We start from the raw sequence: 7,772 nt of genomic DNA on the forward strand, positions 1-7,772 counted from the left end.
TTCTTTCTGAGAGATAGGTGCATAACTCATTCCAAAAAACGTTAAAACAAACTAATTCGCAAAAAAAAAAAAAAAAAAAATTGTTTATAATAATTGTGATATTGGTTCTCTTCTATAACAGAAAGTACACTTTTTTTTCAATATTTTGGATATACTTATTAAGTACTGTATAGTATGTCTGCACTTTGTGTGTACTTTCTTTTGTTATTGAGTATTGTGTAGTATGTTTGAATGTATTGTGTGTGTAAACATACTTGGTAATAAAGCTCCTTCTGATTCAGATTTTTCTTCTTTATTTATTTTTTAATTTGTTGGATTGTTATTTCTGCCTGACCTAGCCACTGCCAGACCATCATCTTTTTTACATTCATCTTTTGCCATTCAAGTTACTGTACTAGAAATGTTGCTTCTTCTTAGGCGTTAGCTACGGGTGCACCTTTGGTTGTCATTTGTGCGGAGGCAGGGTGGGCACACTTCCTTTCATCAAAAGCCCATCCTAACTGTCCCAGTATTTTGCGGTGAAAAAAGCCATGTAAGCCATGTGTACACTGATTTACTTCTAATGGGTACTGTACGTGTTGCAGAAACAAGACAATTTAATCTTTATCAATAAACACAGAGACTTTGATATAGTATCATGCTGAGCTAAATGATTATTGGTTAACTTTTAGAATCAAATACCAATTTGGTACAGACATATTAACACTCAACACACAACACACTATTAAACTAAATCTGTAAATATAGTAGTTTTACTGTAACAATAATTTCCTGCTCCTGTGAAGTAACAGTGTGTAGCCATTTAACTGCAGTAAACTGTAGAACTTCTAATACTAAAATTGCCATGAAAGTATGGAAATGACTGAAATTAGAACTAAAATCTAAATTAAAAAGTGTATGCTATCTTAACATAGCTCAGGTGAACACCTCTCCGTCTTCTCTCAGTACTTTCATTATTAGTGAACAACTGGATTCGATTTAAAAATAGTAATAGAAATAAACCAAAGGCAAGAATACAAGAATACAATGTTATTTGTTTTCTCGGATCAGCCAACACCATGTTTTATCTTCAAATAATGTAAAGGAAGACACCCAACAACGCGCTACCCTGACTATCCAGCAGGGAGCGCACCATGAATATCAAATTGCCTGCACCTGTACATTTCACAAAGTCGATCGTTTAAGGCCTTAATGGTTATCTGTTAGTGGCTGAAAATAACAATGAAAGAAAAGCGTGGTCGTGTGTGTGACAGAGGTTCAGGTATGCCCTGCCTTTTTATTTATTTTTAAAAAAGTCCCTTTATTTTATTAAATATGAAACATTATATATATATATATATATATATATATATATATATATATATATATATATATATATATATATATAAATTATGATGTAGCTATAATTGGTGGTTAGATGTATCACTGTTCTGACACTGAAAATAGCAACTGTTTCCTAAAAAAAAAAAAATAATAATAAAAGTCATCATGAGCTCTTGAGATTTACTTTCAAAATTCAGTGTGATGTTGTGCTTAATCTCTGATTTGGTTGATGAGTTAAAATGTATTTTATTGAGCATTAAACAAATGGCTATAATGGAATAAATGGGGAAAATACTTCTGTAACCATGGCCTGTGAAAAGCAGGCAGTTGCTATTGGTGTCTTTTTTTTTCTTTTTCTTATGCAGTTATTTGAGAGCTAAATTGGAACTATATTGGAAATATTTACAGACTAATTTACTTATTTTGACACCAAATACATAACCAAAACAGAGAGTATATATACCGTAATACATACATACATACATGTTTAAATTCTGCAGAAATATGTGTAATGCCACACCAGCAGAGGGAGCCATCGCCCGAATACTGACTGTGTGCTCACTCTACAGTCGTGGCCAAAAGTTTTGAGAACTACATAAATATTAGTTTTCAAAAAGTTTGCTGCTAAACTGCTTTTAGATCTTTGTTTCAGTTGTTTCTGTGATGTACTGAAATATAATTACAAGCACTTCATACGTTTCAAAGGCTTTTCTCGACAATTACATGACATTTATGCAAAGAGTCAGTATTTGCAGTGTTGGCCCTTCTTTTTCAGGACCTCTGCAATTCGACTGGGCATGCTCTCAATCAACTTCTGGGCCAAATCCTGACTGATAGCAACCCATTCTTTCATAATAACTTCTTGGAATTTGTCAGAATTAGTGGGTTTTTTGTTTGTCCACCCGCATCTTGAGGATTGACCACAAGTTCTCAATGGGATTAAGATCTGGGGAGTTTCCAGGCCATGGACACAAAATTTCAACATTCTGGTCCCCGAGCCACTTAGTTATCACTTTTGCCTTATGGCACGGTGCTCCATCGTGCTGGAAAATGCATTGTTCTTGACCAAACTGTTGTTGGGTTGTTGGAAGAAGTTGCTGTTGGAGGGTGTTTTGGTACCATTCTTTATTCATGACTGTGTTTTTGGGCAGAATTGTGAGTGAGCCCACTCCCTTGGATGAGAAGCAACCCCACACATGAATGGTGTCAGGATGCTTTACTGTTGGCATGACGCAGGACTGATGGTAGCGCTCACCTTTTCTTCTCTTTCCAGAAGCCCCAAACAATCGGAAAGGGGCTTCATCGGAGAATATGACTTTGCCCCAGTCCTCAGCAGTCCATTCACTATACTTTCTGCAGAAGATCAATCTGTCCCTGATGTTTTTTTTTGGAGAGAAGTGGCTTCTTTGCTGCCCTTCTTGACACCAGGCCATCTTCCAAAAGTCTTCGCCTCACTGTGCGTGCAGATGCGCTCACACCTGCCTGCTGCCATTCCTGAGCAAGCTCTGCACTGGTGGCACTCCGATCCCGCAGCTGAATCCTCTTTAGGAGACGATCCTGGCGCTTGCTGGATTTTCTTGGACGCCCTGAAGCCTTCTTTACAAGAATTGAACCTCTTTCCTTGAAGTTCTTGATGAACCTATAAATTGTTGATTTAGGTGCAATCTTAGTAGCCACAATATCCTTGCCTGTGAAGCCATTTTTATGCAACGCAATGATGGCTGCACGTGTTTCTTTGCAGGTCACCATGGTTAAAAGTGGAAGAACAATGATTTCAAGCATCACCCTCCTTTTAACATGTCAAGTCTGCCATTCTAACCCAATCAGCCTGACATAATGATCTCCAGCCTTGTGCTCGTCAACATTCTCACCTGAGTTAACAAGATGATTACTGAAATGATCTCAGCAGGGTCCTTTAATGACAGCAATGAAATGCAGTGGAAAGGTTTTTTTTTTTTGGGGGTTAAGTTAATTTTCATGGCAAAGAAGGACTATGCAATTCATCTGATCACTCTTCATAACATTCTGGAGTATATGCAAATTGCTATTATAAAAACTTAAGCAGCAACTTTTCCAATTTCCAATATTTATGTAATTCTCAAAACTTTTGGCCACGACTGTACAGTTTTGGCAGTGACATAAATTTTGTGTTTTGCAAAGTTTGCTGCTTCAGCTGTTGTGGTGTTCATTCACGTTGTTTCTAGATTATTGTGCAGAGTGATCAGATGGATTTTAAATAATTGCTTAAAGCTTCATTGGCCAAAAAATTAACTTTTCACACACACAAAAAATACAAAAACAAAACAAATATCACTGTTTTATCCTGACACAAAATGACCAGCTAACATTAATGGACTAATCATATCGGCAGCACACATGAAAGTGTGAATGAGTACTAGTCAGGTTAAATCACTATCATACTAAATATATTGTAAGAGCAGACTGATTGCTATAAAAGGAGGGAAGAAATGCTTCATTGTGTTCTTCTTAGCAATGTTTACCTCCAAAGAAACACATGCAGCCATCATCGCTTTGCATCAAAATGGCCTAACATGCAAGGAAATTGCTATAAAGAATATTGCACCTGAAAGAACCGGATCATCAAGAACTTCCAGGAGACAGGTTCGACTGCAGTGAAGAAGTCTTCAGGACGTCCCAGAGTGTCCAGTAAGCGCAAGGACCATCTCCTCATGAGGAGTCAGCTACAGAATCGTGTCACCAGCAGTGCAGAGCTTGCTCAGGAATGGCAGCAGGTTGGTGTGAGAGCATCTGTATGCACAGCGAGGCCAAGACTGTAGGACAATGGCCTGGTGTCAAGAAGGGCAGCCAATAAGCCACTTCTCTCCAAGAAAATCGTCAAGGACAAACTGAAATTCTGCAGGAAATACAAGGATTGGACAGCAGAAGACTGGTGCAAAGTTATTTTCTCTGAAGCTCCCTTCTGACTGTTTGGGACATCTGGAAAATCCATTGTTCGGAGAAGAAAAGGTGAACGCTACCTGTCCTGTGTTGTCCCATGTTGTGCCAACAGTGAAGCATCCTGAGACCATCCATGTGTGGGGTTGCTTTTCAACCAAGGGAGTGGGCTATCATAATTCTGCCCAAAACACTGCCATGAATAAAGAATGGCATCAGAATATCCTGCAAGAGCGACTTCTTCCTACGATCCATAAGCAATTTGGTGATGGTCTGTGCATTTTGCAGTGTGATGGAGCACCATGTCACAAAGCAAGAGTGGTAAAGAAGTGGCTCGAAGATCATATCGATTGATATGATCAACTCCTCGGATTTCAATCTTATAGAGAACCTGTGGTCAGTCCTCAAAAGGCAAGTGGACAAGCAGGAGCCCACAAATTGTGATGAACTCCAAAAACTAATAAGGCAAGAATAAATCACCATCAGTCAGGATTTGGCCCAGAAGCGAATATTCAGCATGCCAGAGCGAATTGCTGAGGTTATGAAGAACAAGGGTCAACACTGTAAATATTGACTCATTATTTTTTTTGCCAATGAAAGCCTTTAAAACTTATGACATGCTTATCATTGTTTTCAGTATACCATATAAATATGTGGAAACATAATCTACAAATACTGAAGCAGCAAACTTTGCAAAACACAAAATGTATGTCACTGCCAAAACTTTTGGCCATGACTGTTTAGTCTCTTACTGTTTGCCAGCCTTTTTAGATTACCCTATTGACTTGGCTGCCTGTTTGGAGTGTTTATTGTGTTTGACCACCTTGCCTGCTCTCATGACACCTGCCTTTGGGTTAACCCTTTGCCTGCTTGCTTTTTCGACTTATTTTTGCGGTTTTGACCCTTTGCCTGGCTTCATGTTTCTGATTGTTGGACTGTCCTTATTAGCCACCGATGAATCCAGCAGAAGTTTCCAAGCTTCAAGCGGCGTTCACTTATCACAGTCAAGTGCTAAAAGTATATCAGGAACAGCTCGGCAAGCTCCAGTCTGCCAACGAATATCTGACCCACTACATTTGATCGCTTCCTGCACCCACGCCACAAACCATGCTGGTAAGCTTTGTCATGCCTGATAAGTTTGACGGTTCAGCTGAACAATGCAGAGGGTTTATTTGCCAGGTGGATATTTTTATTTTATTTATTTATTTATTTATTTATTTATTTATTTATTTTGATAACCAGAAGGACAAATTTGATTCAGATAGGAGAAAATATGTTTTTATGATGATACTACTCTCTGGGAAAGTGATTGATTGGGCTGCAGTGGTTTGGGAATCTGATTTGCTATTTAGAACGTCCCTATGACTACTTCATTTAACAGCTACGAGATGTGTTCAGATATCCTGCTGGGGGCAAGGATAAATCAACGCAACTGCTTCAAATGTCTTAGGGTATGAATGTCAAATGTCTGAAGTGCTTCGACTTCATACTGGTTTGTTCTATAAAGAGGCCATCTCCTTCTATGTTATTGACTCACCTAGACATGAAATTATCCTTGGCTTTATCTTGGTATCTCCCGGCATTATGGTAAGCTGACTCAGTGGTCTGATTTCTGCCTAACCCATTGCATGTACTCCACCGTAATCAAGCCATGCCTCACTACAACCACTGAAATACCAGTCACCAAGCTAACCACATAGATTCCAGCCTGTTATATTGACTTCACCAAAGTGTTTAGTAAAACCAAGGCCACAGAACTACCACCTTATTGACCATGGGACTGTGCCATTGACCTGTTGCCCAATGCCATGCCCCCTAAAAGCAAAGTGTATCCCTTGTCACGTAGTGAAACTCAAGCTATGGAGGAGTATATTGAAGAGACCATAAACTCTAGGTTTATCTGCCCTTCCACTTGCCCAGCTACTGCAGGAATGTTCTTTGTAGAGAAAAAGGATGGAGGCTTACGCCCATGTATTAATTACAGGGTATTGAATAACGTCACAGTCAAGTTATGTTATCCCCTTCCACTGGTTCCTGCAGCCCTTGAACAACTACATGAACCAAAGATCTACACAAGACTTGATCTCAGAAGTGCTTAAAACATGATCCGAATTCGTGTAAGGGATGAATGGAAGACTGCCCTTCTCACCACTAGGGGGAGCTATGAGGACCTGGTCATGCGCTATGGACTTGCTAACGCCCCTGCAGTCTTTCAATCCTTCATCAATGAGATTTTTCGTGACCTCTTGAACAGTACATAGTGGCCTACATCGACGACATTCTAATATATTCCAAGTCTGAAGCCGACCAAAAAAGCCATGTCAAGACATTGCTCTCCCATCTATTGGAGAACAAGCTGTATGTTAAGGCTCAGAAGTGTGAGTTCCATGTTCAACAAATGACCTTCTCGGGATATAACATCAGCCATCAAGGTGTAAAAATGAACAAATCCAAAGTTCAAGCAGTCACTGAATGGTTCCAACCTACCATGATAAAAGAATTGCAGTTTCCTAGGCTTTGCAAACTTCTACAGAAGACGGTCCATTAGAAACTATTCTGATTGCTTCTCCATTGACATCGCTTTTAAAAGGCAAACCTGCTAAGCTCAAATGGTCTGAAGAAGCCACCAAAGTTTTCAATAAACTTTACAATAAAAAAACAATTAAAATTTACATTCAAAACTGACTCCTATTCTTAAGCATCCTGATCCCAAACTCTGGTTCAGCTGTGGTTGAAGTCGACACCTCTGATTGTGGGATTGGAGCCGTTCTCTTACAATCTCACAGTCAACCAGAGAAACTCTACTCCTGCATGTTTTTCTCAAGGAAACTGACCTCAGCCAAGCGTAGTTATGATGTGGGAAATAAGGAACTGTTATCAATGAAGGCAGCCATTGAAGAATGGAGGCATTGGCTCAAGAGGGCTATTCATCCCTTTCAGGTGACCACAGATCACAAAAACCTGGAATACATTAAAAGTGCCAAACATCAAGCTTGTTGGTCCCTGTCCTTCACTCGCTTTCAGTTTACAGCCACCTACAGACCAGGCAGCAAGAACAGTAAGGTGGATGCCTTTTCCAGACACCATGATCCCCCTGCTGAAAGTATCTCACTTGAGTCTATTCTACCTCCATCAGTCATTATAGCTCCAGCCACTTAACCTATGTTAAGTCCTGCCATGTCTGTGCACAATCCAAGACCCCTAAGGAGTTACCCTTGGGCCTTCTCCAGCCACTGTCTATTCCACAATGTCCTTGGTCACATTTGTCCATAGACGTAGTCACTGGAGATCGGCAGGTTTCTCAGAATCTACTGCAGTTGTAAACAACACTGCTGGGCAGAGTTCCTTCCATGGGCTGAGTATGCCCAAAACTCCCTGACTCATTCTTCCACTGGCATGATTCCCTTCCAATGTGTCTTGGGATACCAACCCCGCTTCTTCCTGTGATCTGGCGAACCCTCATCTGTCCCTGCTGTGTATGACTGAATCAGATGTAGTGTGAGGGTGTGAGACAGCGCCCATGTCCGTCTACA

The sequence above is a fragment of the Cyprinus carpio genome, chromosome A24, assembly GCF_018340385.1.
Source record: "Cyprinus carpio isolate SPL01 chromosome A24, ASM1834038v1, whole genome shotgun sequence".
Taxonomy (NCBI): domain Eukaryota; kingdom Metazoa; phylum Chordata; class Actinopteri; order Cypriniformes; family Cyprinidae; genus Cyprinus; species Cyprinus carpio.